The following is an 18,048-nucleotide window of genomic DNA, read 5'->3' on the forward strand; positions in this document are numbered from 1 at the left end:
CAGCACAGCGATGCATGGTTAAAGGACGGTGATCTCCATGGCTGTAATTACCTGCAGCAAGAAGAAAAGGAGGAATGATGTCAAGGTGCTTTCGTGGGCATGCAAATTCAGGCTTTTCTGTCGACAATAATTTGTATTGAGGAATAACTGAAGGGGATGACATTTCAGCAAATACTGGAAACTGCTCCCTGCTGTGGGTGGGGCAGCTTCTGATTTCTTTGAATATATTCCCAAAAGAATGTACACTTTTCCTTCCTTCCTTCCTTCCTTCCTTCCTTCCTTCCTTCCTTCCTTCCTTCCTTCCTTCCTTCCTTCCTTCCTTCCTTCCTTTCTTCCCTTTCCTTCCCTTCCTTCTTCTCTCCCATTTGATTTTCCTTTCTTTCTCCCTCCCTCCCTCCCTCCCTTTCTCCTCCCTTTCTTCTTCCCTCCTTTCTTTCCTCCCTCCCTCCTTTCTACCCTCCCTCTCTTCCGGCCTCCCTATTCCTTCCTTCCTTCCCTTCCCTTCCTTCTCTTCCCTCCTCTCTCCCATTTGATCTTCCTTTCTTCCTCCCTCCCTCCCTCCCTTTCTCCCTCCCTTCCTTCTTCCCTCCTTCCTTTCCTTCCTCCCTCTCTTCCTGCCTCCCTATTCCTTCCTTCCTTCCTTCCTTCCTCCCTTCCTTCCTTCCTTCCTTCCTTCCTCCCTTCCTTCCTCCCTCCCTCCCTCCTTCCTTCCCTTCCCTCCTCCCTCCCATTTGATCTTCCTTTCTCCCTCCCTCCCTTTCTCCCTCCCTTCCTTCTTCCATCTCTCCCTCCTTTCCTTCCTCCCTCCTTTTTTCCCTCCCTCTCTTCCTACCTCCCTATTCCTCCCTCCCTCCCTCCCATTTGATCTTCCTCTCCCCCTCCCTCCCTCCCTTCCCTCCTTCCCTAGGAACTCATCAAATTCTAAACTGGCAGGAACAGCCAACACCCCAGAAGACAAGCTCAGGATCCAAAAAGATCTTGACAGACTTGAACCCTGGGCCCTAGCCAAGAAGATGAAATTTAATGTGGAAAAAAGCAAAGTTTTACACTTGGGCAGAAAAAAACCCCCAAAGGTACAAATACAAATTAGGTGAAACCTGACTTCAAAAACAGAAACTGTGAGAGGGACCTTGGAGTCTTAGTGGACAATCACTTAAACATGATCCAACAATGTGCGGCAGCAACCAAAAAAGCCAACACAATCCTTGGTTGTATAAACAGAGGCACAGAATCAAAATCATATGAAGTCTTAATACCGCTTTATGAAGCCTTAGTAGGGCCACACCAGGAATTCTGCATTCAGTTTTGATCACCACGTTTAAAAAAAGAATGTTGAAACTTTGGAAAAAGTTCAGAGAAGAGCAACTAAGATGATTAAAGTTGTGGAGACTAAAACATATGGAGAACGGTTGCAGGATTTGGGTTTGTCTCATCTAGTCTAGTCTAGTCTAGTCTAGTCTAGTCTAGTCTAGTCTAGAATAGAATAGAATAGAATAGAATAGAATAGAATAGAATAGAATAGAATAGAATAGAATAGAATAGAATAGAATTCTTTATTGGCCAAGTGTGATTGGACACACAAGGAATTTGTCTTGGTGCATATGCTCTCAGTGTACATAAAAGAAAAGATACGTTCATCAAGAATCATAAGGTGCAAACTTAATGATAGTCATAAGGAAACAGTCAATATAAATCGTAAGGATACCAGCAACAAGGTTACAGTCATACAGTCATAAGTGGGAGGAGATGGGTGATGGGAACGATGAGAAGATTAATAGTAATGCAGACTTAGTAACTAGTTTGACAGTGTTGAGGGAATTATTTGTTTAGCAGAGTGATGGCGTTAGGAAAAAAAAACTGTTCTTGTGTCTAGTTGTTCTGGTGTGCAGTGCTCTATAGCGTCGTTTTGAGGGTAGGAGTTGAAACAGTTTATGTCCAGGATGTGAGGGGTCTGTAGAAGGACTAGGGGTGACATCATAGCAGTAGTCCAATATCTGAGGGGCTGCCACAGAGAAGAGGGGTTCAAATTATTTTCCAAAGCACAGGAGGGCAGGACAAGAAACAATAGTTGGAAATTAATCAAAGAGAGAAGCAACCTGGAATTGAGGAAAAATTTCTCAACCGTGAAGACAATTAACCAGTGGAACAGCTTGCCTCCAGAAATTGTGGGTACTTCATCACTGGAAGCTTTTAAGAAAAGACTGGACAGTCACCTGTCTGAAATTGTATAGGTTCTCCTGCTTGAGCAGGGGGCTGGACTAGAAGACCTCCAAGGTCCCTTCCGGCTCTATTCTGTTGATTATTGTTTTTTTTAAAAAAAATTTGCATTTATATCCTGCCGTTCTCCAAAGACTCATGGCGGCTTACACTATGTCAAGCAATAGTCTTCATCCATTTGTATATTATATACAAAGTCAACTTTTTGCCCCCAACAATCTGGGTCCTCATTTTACCTACCTTATAAAGGATGGAAGGCTGAGTCAACCTTGGGCCTGGTGGGGCTTGAACCTGCAGTAATTGCAAGCAGCTGCTGTTAATAACAAACTGCATTAGTCTGTTGAGCCAGTTACTAAACAAACTTTTGAAAGTTGAGGAATAGCTTTATATAATTTTCCCTAACAAGTTTTTTTAGAGCAATATTCCAAATTCATTTTGTAGGCAACTATCCCTCATGTATAAGCACTCCACCAACCGATGTTAACCAAACTGGCTTCTTTACTAATATAATCGCCGAAAACACATTGCTATTTTCTTATCCTTTCCAACCTCCCCAAATATATGCTTTTCCAATGCCTGAGCTCGCAAATATTTTAAAAAAGATATATTATGATTTAATTCTGGGGTTCAAATGCTCACCAGTACTTCTAGCCACATCAATAGGAGCCTTCTACACGCACACAAAAAATGTTCCCACTTTAAACCAGTGGAAAATTGGTTTAATGCCAAGAAACTTGCGTAATTCCCCTTAATCTTATCAACCTAATATATTGTGGACTTCATGAGCAAAATTAATCTTGTTTGGTTACATTTCTTTCTTTTTCTTTCTTTTGTCTTGCTCTGCGAGTGTGCGCACCCTATTTTTCTAGCAAACGCACCACTGTTTGCTAGTGATGTTTTATGTGCCTGGGAAAATAAAACACAGCTGAAAAAGTTCTGTTGCTTCTCCCTCTTTCTAAATCAACGGCCTTCCTTTTTATAAAGATAGCCCAGTCCTCGGGAGTTCCCTAGGGCACCACTAAAGTTAGCAAGAATAACTTTCTCCCCTCTTGTTTGTAAGGTATGGGTTGGAAGGAAGGAATAAGGATCAATTAAGTCTTGTACTTTGTACCTTATAAATCCCCACAAGCCATTTTTCCTCTCTTCCTCCCTCCCTCCAGTCTGAGAGTTTTCCTCCCTCCCTCCCTCCCTCCCCTCCCTCTCTCCCTTCCTTCCTTCCTTCCTTGTTTTGTCTCTGTACTTTCTTTTTTCTCTTTTCCTTCCTTCCTTCTTTCTTCCTTTGTCTCTACACTTCTTTTTCTTTTTCCTTTCTTTCCTTCCTGTCTTTCTTCTTTCTTCCCCCTCCCCTCATTTCTTCCTCCCTTCCTTTCCTCCTTCCTTCCTTCCTTCCTTCTTTCCTTCCTTCCTCCTTTTTCTCCTTCCCTCCCTCCCTCCTTCCCTCCCTTCCTTTTCTCTTTCCTCCCTCCTTCCTTCCTCCCTCCCTCCCTTCCTCCTCCCTTCCTCTTTTCCTTTCTTTCCTCCTTTCTTCCCTTTTCTCGTTTCTTTGTTCCTCCCTCCTTCTTCCCTTCCTTCCTCTTCCTTCCTTTTCTCCTCCTCCTTTCTTCCTCCCTCCTCCTCCCTACCTCATGAAGTTTTCCTTCCTTCCTTCCTTCCTTCCTTCCTTCCTTCCTTCCTTCCTTCCTTGTTTTGTCTCTGTACTTCCTTTTTTCTCTTTTCCTTCCTTCCTTCTGCCTTCCTTCCTTTGTCTCTACACCTCTTTTCTTTCTTTTGTCTTGCTCTGCGAGTGTGCGCACCCTATTTTTCTAGCAAACGCACCACTGTTTGCTAGCGATGTTTTATGTGCCTGGGAAAATAAAACACAGCTGAAAAAGTTCTGTTGCTTCTCCCTCTTTCTAAATCAACGGCCTTCCTTTTTATAAAGATAGCCCAGTCCTCGGGAGTTCCCTAGGGCACCACTAAAGTTAGCAAGAATAACTTTCTCCCCTCTTGTTTGTAAGGTATGGGTTGGAAGGAAGGAATAAGGATCAATTAAGTCTTGTACTTTGTACCTTATAAATCCCCACAAGCCATTTTTCCTCTCTTCCTCCTTCCTTCCTCCCTCCCTCCTTCCTCCTCCTTCCTCTTTCCTTCTTTCCTCCTTTCTTCCCTTTTCTCGTTTCTTTGTTCCTCCCTCCCTTCTTCCCTTCCTTCCTCTCTTCCTTCCCCTTTCTACTTCCTTTCTTCCTCCCTCCCTCCCTCCCTACCTCATGAAGTTTTCCTTCCTTCCTTCCTTCCTTCCTTCCTTCCTTCCATCCTTCCTTCCTTGTTTTGTCTCTGTACTTCCTTTTTTCTCTTTTCCTTCCTTCCTTCTGCCTTCCTTCCTTTGTCTCTACACCTCTTTTTCTCTTTTCTTTTTCCTTCTTGTCTTTCTTCTTTCTTCCCCCCTTCATTTCTTCCTCCCTTCCTTTTCTCCTCCCTCCCTCCCTTCCTTCCTTCCTCCCTTCCTCCTCTCTCCCTCCTTTCCTTTCTTTCCTCCTTTCTTCCCTTTTCTCGTTCCCTTGTCCCTCCCTCCCTCCTTCCTCCTCCTCCCTCCTTTCTTTCTTTCCTTCCTTCCTTCCCTTTTCTCATTCCTTTGTCCTCCCTCCTTTCTTTCTTCCTTCCTCCCTTCCTTCCCCTTTCTACTTCCTTCCTTCCTTCCTTCCTTCCTTCCTTCCTTCCTTCCTTCCTTCCTTCCTTCCTTCCCTTTTCTCATTCCCTTGTCCCTCCCTCCCTCCCTTCTTTCTTTCTTTCCTTCTTTCCCTCCCTTTTCTCATTCCTTTGTCCCTCCCTCCCTCCCTTTCTTCCTTCCTCCCTCCATCCCTCCCTCATGAAGTTTTCTTTCCTTCCTTCCTTCCTTCCTTCCTTCCTTCCTTCCTTCCTTCCTTCCTTCCTTCCTTCCATCTGGTCTGGTGCTATAAGGAATTTAAAAAGGCATCACATCCTTCCTGCCTGAACCAATAAATTCAGTGAAAACATGTAACAAGGAGATAACCCTTCCCTCCTCCACCTAAATCCCTGAGGTGGGATAACCAACCTGAGAAATGCAACCGGTTTTCCCTTGTAGCCCTTGGCATCCCCTTCACCCATCTCCACCACCGTTCTCACGGTCATTATTGCACTCGAGGGTTGCACTGGAGAGAAGCGGATGGACAGCTCATGAGCAACTCCGACTGGATCATGAATCTGTCTTCTGATGCATGATTTGACCTCAGTTTCTTAATGCTGGGCAGGTGCTTCTTCATCAGCAGCTGAAACAATTTTTTCTGGTGCTTACTGGGGCATCCTTTGGCCTTCAACCCCTTGTCTGACGAGATCTCCAAGCTTCTTGAGGGGTTCCAAGCTTGAGAGACTAATGGAAGAGTCTGTTTGGGCACCAAGAGTTGGAACTCCGTAGACTTGTACTCAAAGAATAGCGATTCTTTCCTACGGACTTTGGGACATTCTCCCAACGTCAGGAACCCATAGGGAGTTGTGATTTTGGCGAGATGAGGCAGAGACAACGCAGCTCGTGTCACGGGATCCGAATGCGCTCCTAACTCCAGAGAAGAAAAACTGGCATCTCTTTCGCACTGAATACCTTCATTGTGAAAATCTTTTCTGAGGCTGATCTCAGGTGAGCTTCTAACCCGTCTTGGTCTTCTAATCGCTTCTTCAGACGGTCTGCCTCTTGCAGATGTTTCTCGAACGCCTTCTCCTCTCGCAGGAGGTTGAAATGCGGAGTGATCCACCTCCAAGGAAGGGATGCAGAATTTGGGGATGCGATCAGGAGTTAAAATGACGCTGAAGATATCTCGGTTTTTCGACCGACTCGCTTCAAGAGAAGCTGCCTGTCTGCTTCTGGATGTTTTCCAAGTCAGCATACTTTGGAAAGTCCCTTTCAGCGAGAGCTCGGATGCTGCGGAAAACATCACTGGGAATCTAGCCACCGTCTTTCCTCCTCTTTCCACCTTTTCAAAAGGTGCACGACTCCTTAGTGATTGAAAGTCAAAAACGTACGGAAAATACCTGCTTTTATAAAGCACAGCGAGCCACGTCATCTGCTATTGGCATGGCAACCAAAGATAAGAAAGTTTTCTATGATTCTACTTATAGTCTCACGTCTGCTCCATGCGGCATTGCCTGCATTTAGACATCTGGACGCGTTTCTGATTGTTACTAAGCCAACATTAGTCTCTGCTCTTTGGTTACCTAGGAGCGGGTTTAAGAAGTCTTTCTGAAAACATCTTAAGTCCAAGAGCTCTTAACACAATTAACAGAATAACAGAGTTGGAAGGGACATTGGAGGTCTTCTAGTCCAACCCCCTGTACAAGCAGGAAACCCTATATCATTTCAGATAAATGGCTGTCCAATTTCTTCTTAATGGCCTCCAGTGATGGAGCATCCACAACTTCTGAAGGCAAGCCATTCCGCTGGTTAATTGTTCTGACTTTCAGGAAATTTCTCCTTGATTCAACGTTGTGTTTCTTTTTGTTAAGCTTCTTGGCCTGCCTTCAGGTGCTTTGGAGAATAGCTTGACTCCCTCTTCTTTGTGGCAACCCCTGAGATATTGGAACACTGCTATCCCTCTTTTCATTAAACTAGGCATATCCAAATCTTGCAATTGTTCCTTATACGTTTTAGCCTCCAATCCGCTAATCATCTTTGTTGCTCTTCTCTGCACTCTTTCTAGAGACTCAACATCTTTCATGCCGATAAAAATTTGGTGGATTTTACAAAATGTTTTGAAAAAGAAGATAAAGTTCCTGCCGCAATTTTTTCTGTTGGGAATTATTATGGACTGTACAGTAATTGAGACTAAATTGATTTTAAATCTAATAACAGCAGCAAGATAGGACAATACTGGAAGAAAAAAAAAGTACCTACAATAGAAGAATGGATATTGAAAGTTGCCAACTTGGCTGAGATGGCGAAGATATCAGCCTTTTTGAAAGACACTACACAAGAAAGATACTTAAAGGAATGGAAAAAATGGATTGACTATATTCAATGTAGATATCAGACTAAGAGTTATCAGACTGTTTTTGAATGATTATGATGTATTATTTTTGATTGTTTTCGGGGGAAGTTAGGAATTGATGATTGTAGGGGTATAATTAAGTTGGGACGAAATTTTTTTAGCATATGTTTGTTTTATCTTTAACTATACCTTGTGCTCGTTCCGGGAAGTCGGGGGAGGGGTTGTGAAGGGAGGGGGGAGGGGAGGTGGGGGGAAAGGGGGGGGAATTTTCTGTAAAACTTTTTGAATAATAAAAAAAAAAACATCTTTCATGCCCTCCAGAATGAACTGGGATATGAAATCATTGACAAAGTTTAGGCTAGTGCCATGTTTGACTGAGGATGCTACTTATAACTGTTACGTTTCTTGACCTGCCTTTCCAATTTTGTCTAGAGATGATGGACAATGTAACTCAAGATATCTGCCACCACTCACCTTCTACTAATTGCGTATTTAGCATCTTAATAGCAATAGCACTTAGATTTATATTCTGCTTCATAGTGCTTTGACAGCCCTCTCTAAGCGGTTTACAGAGTCAGCCTATTGCCCCCAACAATCTGGGTCCACATTTTACTGACCTCGGATGGAAGGCTGAGTCAACCTTGAGCTGGTCAGAATCGAACTCTAGACAGGGGGCAGAATTAGCCTGCAATACTGCATTCTAACCATTGTGCCACCCAGACAACTAATAGCAACAGCACTTAAGACATAGACCACAGTGCTTCACAGCCCCCTCTAAGTAATTTACAGAATCAGCCTCTTGCCCCCAACAATCTGGGTCCTCATTTTACTGACCTCGGAAGGATGGAAGGCTGAGTCCACCTTGAGCTGGTTAGGATCGCACTGCTGGCAGTTGGCAGAAGTAGCCTGCAATTCTGCATTCTAACTAATGCGCCACCATGGCTCTTAATGCATTAAACTGGGTGTGTTTTAACAGTCTACCTGTAATATCTTTAGAAAAACTCTGATTTATTATTAAAAGTACATTAAGCTGGGGAACATTTGTTCAGGCAAGCAACAGCAGGTTAACTTCACTCAATGTATCAACTAGTCTTCCTATATATTTGCCAGACATGTTCCTTAGATAAAGATTCAGGTAGTCCTTGACTTACGACCACAATATAGCCCAACGTTTCTGTTGCTCAGCGAGACCGCCGGATTTATGACCTTTCTTGCCAGAGGTGTTAAGTGAATCGCTGCAGTTGTCCAGTCAGTAACATGGTTGTTAAGTGAACTTGGCTTCCTCATTGATTTTGCTTGTTAGAAGGTCGCAAAAGAGGATCACGTGACCCCAGGACACCGCAACTGTCATAACTATGAATCAGTTGCCAAGCAGCTGAGTTTTGATCACATGACCATGGGGATGTTGCAATGGTTGTCAGTATAAGAGTTGTTAACTTAATTTTACGTAGCTTCTTTTCAAAAAACACCACGCTACTGACCAGAGCATATAAAACATTTGTTAGGCCAATTTTTGATTACTGCTCTCCTGTCTGGAACCCATACCATATTTCTGACATCAATACAGTTGAGCGTGTCCAAAGGTATTTTACGAGAAGAATTCTCCACTCCTCCGAAACCAATAAAATACCTTATTCCACCAGACTTGATATCCTGGGTCTTGAAAACTTGGAACTTCGCCGACAGGATCTGGGTTTAGCATATAAAATCATCCGTTGTAATGTCCTTCCTGTCAATGACTTTTTTAGTTTCAATAACAATATCACAAGAGCTACCAACAGATTTGAACTCAATGTCAACCGCTCCAGTTTAGATTGCAGAAAACACGATTTCTGTAACAGAATTGTATATGCTTGGAATGCATTACCTGACTCTGTGGTTTCTTCTCATAACCCCAAAGGCTTTACTCAAAAACTGTCCACGGTTGACCTCACCACTTTCCTAAGAGGACTCTAAGGGGCGTGCATAAGAGCACAAGCGTGCCTACCGTTCCTGTCCTATTGTTTCTTCCCCTATGTATATATATGTTTATAGTACCTCGTTTCTCCTCATATATACGTTCATATATTATATAACCCTTTATGCAATGCTTGTATATATTGTTACGACAAATAAAAATAAAAATAAATAAATAAATAAATAAATAAAAACCGGTCATAAGACACTTTTTCCAGTAAAAAAAAAGTTTTCATTATAAAAAGTTTTTTTATTTTAAACACATTAAAAACAAAACACAAAACATGCAACATTTATATGGATATCACTATTTCTTACCAGCTCATTCAAAGCGGTCCTTTCTTACTATTTACATATGTCTTAATTTTATCTTAGTCTACTTTTACTATCTATCTTCCTTTATTTCATCTACATTTTACCATGTTAATCATTTTTCTTAACTTTCCTATTTTCCAACTATTCGTACCATCTACACCAGGGGTCCCTAATCTTGGCAACTTTAAGCCGGGTGGACTTCAACTCCCAGAATCCCCCAGCCAGCAAAGCTGGGAGTTGAAGTCCACCAGGATTCTGGTGGAGGATTCTGGGAGTTGAAGTCCTCCAGGCTTAAAGTTGCCAAGGTTGGAGACCCCACTTTATAATAGAATAGAATAGAATAGAATTTTTATTGGCCAAGTGTGATTGGACACACAAGGAATTTGTCTTGGTGCATATGCTCTCAGTGTACATAAAAGAAAAGATACGTTCATCAAGGTACAACATTTATAACACAATTGATGGTCAATATATCAATATAAATCATAAGGATTGCCAGCAACAAGTTATAGTCATACAGTCATAAATGGAAAGAGATTGGTGATGGGAACTATGAGAAGATTAATAGTAGTGCAGATTCAGTAAATAGTTTGACAGTGTTGATGGAATTATTTGTTTAGCAGAGTGATGGCCTTCGGGGAAAAACTGTTCTTGTGTCTAGTTGTTCTGGTGTGCAGTGCTCTATAGCGTCGTTTTGAGGGTAGGAGTTAAAACAGTTTATGTCCAGGATGCGAGGGGTCTGTAAATATTAAGTATTGTCTTTCTCCTTGAGTTCTTTTGTTAGTTTGTCCATCTCTACGCATTCTAAGATTTTTTTTAATTAAATCTTCTTCTGTTGGTGGGTTTTCCTTTTTCCAATTTTGCACATAGGTTATATGTGCTGCTGTTAATATGTGTAATATTGAGTATTGTATATCTTTTGTATAAATTTCTATGGGGATCCCTAGTAAGAATTGTTCTGGCTCTCCCTTTATTGATTTCTGTGTTCTCTCTTCTAACCACTTCTTGATTTTGGCCCAGAATTGCTTTGCCACTGGACATGTTTTAGTAACTTCAAACCAGTGGTGGGTTTGTCCCTGGTTCAGACCGGTTCTTGCGAACTGGCAGTAAAACTGGGGGGGAGGTTCCACTCACCAACCCTGATATCATCAGGAAGCTACTGTGCATGTGTGGTCCCACTGCAAACCAGTAGTAAAGGTAAATAGAACCTACCCCTGCTTGGAACGGTCCGTAAATGAACGATTGTATTTCAAGGACTATCTATACTAAAGATTTATATTCACATAACTCAGGATAGGTAAAGGTTCCCCTCGCACATACGTGCTAGTCGTTCCCGACTCTAGGGAGTGGTGCTTCAGACAGCCGAAGAGCCAGTGCTGTCTTAGGTGACCCCTGGCAAATCGTCATTCGACCCCAATGGGGTCGCGACCCACAGGTTGAGAACCGCTGGCTTAGGGGGACAGATGACAATCCCTAATCAATGGGACCCATAACATGGCCTGCCTTTCTGTCTTGGTGAACTGGGTGGATATAGTAAAGGTAAAGGTTCCCCTCGCACATACGTGCCGGTCGTTCCCGACTCTAGGGGGTGGTGCTCATCTCCGTTTCAAAGCCAAAGAGCCAGCGCTGTCCGAAGACGTCTCCGTGGTCATGTGGCCGGCATGACTCAATGCCAAAGGCGCACGGAATGCTGTTACCTTCCCACCAAAGGGGGTCCCTATTTTTTCTACTCGCATTTTTACATGCTTTCAAATCTGCTAGGTTGGCAGAAGCTGGGACTAGTAACGGGAGCTCACTCCGTTACATGGCAGCACTAGGGATTCGAACCGCCGAACTGCCAACCTTTCGATTGACAAGCTCAGCTGTCTTAGCCCCTGAGTCACCGCGTCCCTCAGGATACATGAAGATTATGGGCTGCTTTGAAAGGAGGTTTAGATTTCTGTGTTTCTATAACATCTGCCAATAGAAGAGAATATTTTTTTTAGTTCAGGGTTGAAACGAAGGGCCCTTGAAGCTTTCTGAACTTGGTTGTGTCCAGGCAGACATTTCATTACCCAACTAGGTAACATCATCAGTGCTAGTAAGGAGTGGGGTTTGAAAGCCCTTCCCTCTTCTAGCCCTGATGATGTTACTTAGTTGGGTGATGAAATATCTGCAAGAAAACAGCCAGGTTCAGTCAACACCAAGGATGCCAAAATGGTGAGGCTTTAATGACGTGGTTATGAATTCTGTCTTGATTATTTGAACCCTTTCAGCCTCATGCATGCCACTGTCTTTCACTCTATTTGTAATGCACAATACAATTTAACATGTGCTTCGACTGATTTGGGTTTTTCAGATAACCACACAATATCATCGGTATGCAAACTGTTGCGGCCTGTTGGCCGCCAGCCCCCTCCAGCAACCGAATCAGAGGAGGAGATGGCGGTGTGGGAGTCAGGGTCAACATCAAGGCAACCTGAGACCTCTGAGGAAGAAGAGGGAATGGAGCTAGCAGAGAGAGAGAGACAGAGGTGGAGGCCATCTGTCAGTCCTCAGATGACGGTCAACAGCCTCCAGGTCTGGAGGTGGCTGATGAGGAAGAGGAGGAACAGCTGGGTCCAGTGCCTGACGCACAGATGCACAGAAGGGAGAGGAGAGGAGAGCAGTGGAAATCCATGGGCTGAACCTTGGGAAGGAAGTGCTACTACTATTAGCAAAGACCCACTCTACCTCTTGGGATAAAAGGTGTGTGGCAGAGATGAATAGATGTGGCAGACAGCTATTCATCTCCCTGCCGGACAGATTTGTTAGCCTACATTGAGAGAGAAACTTTTTGCCCTGGCTGCTGACGCTCCTAATAAAGGAATCTTTGAGTTCACTTCAGAGGGTTTGTCATGTTTGGGGAGCTGGGTCAGTCCTAATCATAATCCCTAAACATCGTGCCTCTAATACCCCTGCAAATATTCTTTACGTATTTTCTGTATTTATTTGTTCGCATTTTTATACCGCCCTATTTCCCCAGGGACTCAGGGCGGTTTACAGCGATATAAAACACATATATATACAAAATAAAACACCAATTTAAAAAACTTATTACACAAGGCCGAATATTTAAAATAGGAATATAAATAATAAAACCCCATTAAAACCCGATTTAAAATTTAAAACATTTAAAAATTCTAGTTCAGTCCTGCGCAAATAAATAGATGTGTCTTAAGCTCGCGGCGGAAGGTTCGAAGGTCAGGAAGTTGGCGAAGTCCTGGGGAAGCTCGTTCCAGAGGGTGGGGGCCCCCACAGAAAAGGCCCTTCCCCTGGGCGTCGCCAGTCGGCACTGCCTGGCCGACGGCACCCTGAGGAGTCCCTCCCTGTGAGAGCGCACGGGTCGGTGGGAGGCATTCGGTGGCAGCAGACGGTCCCGTAAGTAGCCCGGCCCTATGCCATGGAGCGCTTTGAAGATCATTACCAAAACCTTGAAGCGCACCCGGAAGGCCACAGGCAGCCAGTGCAGTCTGCGCAGGAGAGGTGTTACGTGGGAGCCACGAGGGGCTCCCTCTATCACCCGCGCAGCCGCATTCTGAACTACCTGGAGTCTCCGGGTGCTCCTCAAGGGGAGCCCCATGTAGAGAGCATTGCAATAATCCAGACGGGATGTAAATGTATTTCATATCCAAGGGGACATCATCGCCAGTGGTGGGATTCAACATTTTTTACTATTGGTTCTGTGGGCGTGGTTTGCGGGCGTGGCATGGCTTGGTGGGCATGGCAGGGGAAGGACACTGTAAAATCTCCATTCCTACCCTATTCCAGGGGAAGGATACTGTAAAATCTCCATTCCGTCCCCAATCCAGGGGAAGGTTTCTGCAAAATCCCCATTTTCTCCCGATCATCTGGGACTCGGGAGGCAGAGAATAGATGGGGGCAGGGCCAACCAGAGGTGGTATTTACTGGTTCTCCAAACTACTCAAACTTTCCATTACTGGTTCTTCAGAACTGGTCAGAACCTGCTGAATACCACCTCTGGACATTGCGCATTATTTAAGTAGAGTTGTTCCTTAAGTTCACCATTTATTTTCATTCATGCTTTCCTTTCCTTATGTACCTCTCTTATCACTTTTGGGAACCAACCATAAGTGCTGAAACATACCATAAATCAAATCTATTCATTTTATCATATGCTTTCTGTAAATCAACAAATGCGCAATAAACTCTTAGATGCATTCATCATTTATTCAGTCAGCGCTGGAATCATGGCTGGCTAGAAAAAAGAAATGTTGTGCAAGCTTACACAATTCCATTTTAGAGTGTAAACATTTTCTTGGCACTTTAATGTCCAATGAATCAATCGAATGATGGATTTTAAATGCTAAGAAAAAATATTTTAGATTCCAGGAGATCACAGCCTGCAAATATTGCTAAGATAATCAATCACTTGGAATTGTACAAACAGGAAAACTTGCCCAACATCTAAGAAACACACGTGGAAGCACCTCCTGGTAGAAATAATGTTTCATTTTGTCTACAGCTTGGTGGGTTTTATAGTGAACATGGGCTGTGTTGCCACATTTTCAAGGAACCGTAAAACATGTCTTTGGAGGCTTAGCTGCAACTGAAATTTGAGCATTAGGTGAAGTCCTGAGACAGCACTTTATAACTAAAGCTCCATTTAAAAAGGTAAAGGTTTCACCTGTCTAGTTTTGCCTGACTCTAGGGATGTTGAAATTCATTGTTGGAATGTATTTCTAATGCAACAACTACAGTAGTATTCAGCCAGTAGATGGCAGTGTTTTCAAGTGTCTATGGTGTATACTCTCTGCTCTTTTGTTCTAAGTAGAATTTCCTGTTTCCTGTTACAGTAAAACAGTTGAGGAGTAAAGCACATGGTGACAGTACTCAGAAAGCTCAAACTGCCCAAGGAGCTGCTGATTCAGTTCTGCAGAGGAATTATTGGGTCTGTCATTTGCACCTCTATAACTGTCTGGTTCGGTTCTGCAACTCAACAAGAAAGACACAGACTTCAGAGGATAATTAGAACTGCAGAAAAAATAATTGCTACCAACCTGCCTTCCATTGAGGACCTCTATACTGCACGAATCAAGAAGAGGGCCATGAAAATATTTACAGATCCCTCACATCCAGGACATAAACTGTTTCAACTCCTACCCTCAAAACAACGCTATAGAGCACTGCACACCAGAACAACTAGACACAAGAACAGTTTTTTCCTGAAGGCCATCACTCTGCTAAACAAATAATTCCCTCAACACTGTCAAACTATTTACTAAATCTGCACTACTATTAATCTTCTCATCGTTCCTATCACCAATCTATTTCCACTTATGACTGCATGACTAACTTTGTTGCTGGTAATCCTTATGATTTATATTGATATATTGACCATCATTTGTGTTGTAAATGTTGTACCTTGATGAAGGAATCTTTTCTTTTATGTACACTGAGAGCAGATGCATCAAGACAAATTCCTTGTGTGTCCAATCACACTTGGCCAATAAAAAATTCAATACATAAAAGAAAAGACACCTTCATCAAGGTACAACATTTACAACAGAAATGTTGGTCAGTATATCAATATAAATCATAAGGATTGCCAGCAACAAAGTTACAGTCATACAGTCATAAGTGGAAAGAGATTGGTAATGGGAACGATGAGAAGATTAACAGTAGTGCAGATTTAGTAAATAGTTTGACAGTGTTGAGGGAATTATTTGTTTAGCAGAGTGATGGCCTTTGGGAAAAAACTGTTCTTGTGTCTAGTTGTTCTGGTGTGCAGTGCTCTATAGCGTCGTTTTGCCCCTTAAACTCTCCAAGATAGGAGAGGGGAACTAAGAGTTAATAGAAATAGCATTTAGACTTATATACCGCTTCACAGTGCTTTACAGCCCTCTCTAAGCAGTTTACAGAGTCAGCCTCTTGCCCCCAACAATCTGGGTCCTCATTTTACCGACCTTGGAAGGATGAAAAACTAAGTCAATCTTGAGCCTGGTGAGATTCGAACTGCCAAATTGCAGGTAGCCAGCAGTCAGCAGAAGTAGCCTGAAGTACTGGAGCCAACCAGCCCCATGGCTATGGGGGCCTTGTGTCCCCCTCGCAAGGCCACACAGCTTTAATGTTCCACCAGCGTTCTTAGAGATGGATGCAACATCTCCAGATCTTCTGGTTGGCTCTTCAGAGCTTGAATGCTCCGTATTGCTAAGCCTTTTACACATATTGGTGTTTACGGTCGAGTATTTGACCAGCTTTTTTTAAGGATGGCATGCGGCCTTGTTGCAAAATTGGGGTTGATCAGAGTGACAGTTCATCCTGGACCATCTGGAGAAAGCAAAGAAATAGATATAGCGGCAGAAAGCAAAGCAAGCAAAGAAATATGTCATAGGAATTTTCTGGGTTGAGGAAGACATGTGCCAGATGCCCCTTTAGATGACAGACAGACAGACAGACAGAGAGACAGACAGACAGAGAGACAGACAGACAGACAGACAGTGTTGGAAGAGTATGTGGAGATCTTCTAGTCCAACTCTCTGTTCGAGTAGGAGACCTTATACAATTCCAGACAGATGCCTGTTCAATCTCTTCTTAAAAGCCTCCAGCGATGGAGCACCCACAACTTCTAAAGGCAAGTTGTTCCAGTAGTTAATTGCCCTCACTGTTAGGAAGTTTCTCCGTAGTTCCAGGTTGCTTCTTTCCTTGGTTAGTTTCCAACCATTGTTTCTTGTCAGGTGATTAGGACAATAAGTTGACTCTCTCTTTTTTATGGCAGCTGCTCAAATATTGGAACACGGCCCTCATGTCATCTCTAGTCTTTCTTTTCATTAGACTAGACATACCGGCATTTGACAGCCGTCGCCAGGGGAGCTTTTTATCAGGTGCGCCTGATTTGCCAGTTGCGTCCCTTCCTGGACCGGGATTCGTTATGCACGGTCACTCACGCCCTCGTCACTTCTCGCCTGGACTACTGCAATGCTCTCTACATGGGACTCCCCTTGAAGAGCACCAGGAAGCTTCAACTGGTGCGCGGGGGATAGAGGGAGCGTCTCGTAGCTCCCATATAACACCTCTCCTGCGCAAGCTGCACTGGTTACCGGTGGTCTTCCGGGTGCAATTCAAGGTGTTGGTTCTCACCTTTAAAGCACTCCATGGCTTGGGACCGGGTTACTTACAGGACCGCCTACTGCCACCAATAGCCTCCCATCGACCTGTGCGCTCCCATAGGGAGGGCCTCCTCAGGGTGCCGTCGGCCAAACAATGCCGACTGGCGGCTCCCAGGTGGAGGGCCTTCTCTGTGGGGGCTCCTGCCCTGTGGAATGAGCTACCTCTGGGGCTACACCAATTCCCCGACCTCCGGACCTTTAAGCGCGAGCTTAAGACTCTCTTATTCCATCGTGCAGGGTTGGCCTAATTGCAATTTTAACATGGGTGGTTTTATTAGGGTTTATTCCATATTTTATTAGTTTTAAATTATGGGGCCAATTTTTGAATTAGATTTTTAAATAATGTTCTTAATCGTTTGATTTTTGTACGATTTTATCCTGGCTGTAAACCGCCCTGAATCTTCGGAGAAGAGCGGTATAAAAGTGTGATAAATAAATAAATAAATAAATAAATACCAATTCCAGCAACTGTTCTTCATATGTTTTAGCCTCCAGTCCCCTAATCATCTTTGTTGTTCTTCTCTGCACTCTCTCCAGAGTCTCAACATTTTTGTTACATTTTGGTGACCAAAACTGGATGCATTATTCCAAGTGTGGTCTAACCAAGACCTTATAAAGCTGTGTTAACATTTTACGTTTCATCACATTCACTTCAGTTCACATCAGTTTAAGCTTCAGAGCAGGGGTTCTTAATATGTTTATGCCAAGGGCATCTTTTGAGAGTATAACCAGGCTGAAACTGAAGGAGGGGTCAAATGTGTCACCAGTTTGGAATCCCTTCATGTCCACAGGAAGTCTAAGTTCAGACCACATTCTATTCCATTGACTCTTATCTACCGCTACTTTAACAGAAAAGCAGTTGGACGGGACCTTGGAGGTCTTCTAGTCCAATCCCCTGCTCAAGCAGGTGACCCTATACCATTTCAGACAAATGGCCATCCCATCTCTTCTTAAAAACCTCCAGCGATGAAGCACCCACAACTTGCCCTAGTCAATGTACACTTTAGAGTGAGATTCTCACTCTAGAGTGAGGTTCTTTAGAAATTTGGATTCTTGTATTGAGCTGCATGAACTAAGTTTTGCATTCATTTGAACAATCCTGGTTTCTTGTGCCTGACACAACTGGCCCAAAGTTATCCAGTCAGCTTCCGTGCCTAAAGAGGGCCTCTGTGGCTCAGACTGGTAAGACAGTCTGTTATTAACAGCAGCTGCTTGCAATTACTGCAGGTTCAAGTCCCACCAGGCCCAAGGTTGACTCAGCCTTCCATCCTTTATAAGGTAAGTAAAATGAGGACCCAGATTGTTGGGGGCAATAAGTTGACTTTGTATATAATATACAAATGGATGAAGACTATTGCTTGACATAGTGTAAGCCGCCCTGAGTCTTCGGAGAAGGGCGGGATATAAATGCAAATAAAATAAATAAATAAAATAAA

The sequence above is a fragment of the Ahaetulla prasina genome, chromosome 2 (assembly GCF_028640845.1).
Source record: "Ahaetulla prasina isolate Xishuangbanna chromosome 2, ASM2864084v1, whole genome shotgun sequence".
Lineage (NCBI taxonomy): Eukaryota > Metazoa > Chordata > Lepidosauria > Squamata > Colubridae > Ahaetulla > Ahaetulla prasina.